Here is a 1,317-nt window from a genome sequence, read left to right as displayed (position 1 = left end):
CAGGTGTTTGAAAACAGGGTGTTGAGAATATTTGGACCGAAGAGAGATGAAGTGACAGGAGGTTGGAAAAAACTGCATAATGAGGAGCTTCATAACTTGTACTCTTTTCCAAGTATAATTAGAATGATCAAGTAAAGGAGGATGAGGTGGGCAGGTCATGTAGCACGAATGGGAAGACAAGGAATGCGTATAAGATATTGGTGGGAAAGCCAGAAGGAAAGAGACCACAGGGAAGACCAAGGCGTAGGTGGGTGGACAATATTTGAATGGATCTTAGAGAGATAGGATGGGATGGTATGCATTGGATAGATCTGGCTCAGGATAGGGACCAGCTCTTGTGAACACGGTGATGAACCTTCAGGTTCCATAAAATGCTGGGAAAATCTTGAGTAGCTGCAGAATTGGCGGCTCCTCCAGAAATGCTCAGCTCCATGACTAAGTAAGTAAGTAAATAAGTAAGTAAGTAAGTGTCTACATATTTTATTCATCTAATTTGTTATTATGGGTATATCCTTTCAGTCATTGCATTATTTTGGCCATATTATTGTGTTCAGCATTGATCTTACGAACATAAATATATAAACATCAGATTTTAAGGTTCATTATATTCCTGCAGTTATTTTATTATGTTGGCCATATTATTGTTCTCAGAATTGAACTTGTGAACACTTACATTTTAAGATTTTCAAGGTTCATTATATTGTAGCGTGTTTNGTGTTTTGTGTGTCACGCTACAAATAAGTTGACGCCGTCGTCTGATATATAGCGAATTTATTTCTTTCGCTCATTTACACACACTTTGCAGGCATTTACACTTGCAGTGTTACAATCACTGCTCACAATATTCCGGCGATGCTGGACTCTCTTCTCTGGAGGCTCGGTCACGACTCTCTTCTTCGAATGCTATTCCGAGACTCACTGTTTCTCGCTGAAGCTGGGCTATCTATAACCTTGCCCGCTGTTAGGCAACGAACCCTCCGTTATAACCATGGAGACTCCTGTTAGAATTACAATGGAGCAATTGTTGTCTCCTCTGTAACGGTCTATTGTAGCGTTTCCATAGAAGTTACTCCTCTGGTTTGCCGACACGTTACACTATTGTTTCAGTAATTTCATTATGTTGGCCATATTATTGTGTTCAGCACTGAACTTATTAACGTCTCACAATCTTGTGGGCCTTCATGGCCTGTTATAGGGATAGCTTTACTTTACTTACTTTACTTTTACATATATATATTGTAACATGTTGCGCGACTGAGAACCCCCCTCCACCCTCCTCTCCACGGTAACGTAGCGCTCCCCGCCACTCCCCTCCGC

The sequence above is a fragment of the Cryptotermes secundus genome, unplaced genomic scaffold (assembly GCF_002891405.2).
Source record: "Cryptotermes secundus unplaced genomic scaffold, Csec_1.0 scaffold322, whole genome shotgun sequence".
NCBI classification, from domain to species: Eukaryota; Metazoa; Arthropoda; class Insecta; order Blattodea; family Kalotermitidae; genus Cryptotermes; species Cryptotermes secundus.
The sequence above is the reverse complement of the archived record's forward strand: the minus strand, read 5'-3'. Positions refer to the sequence as shown.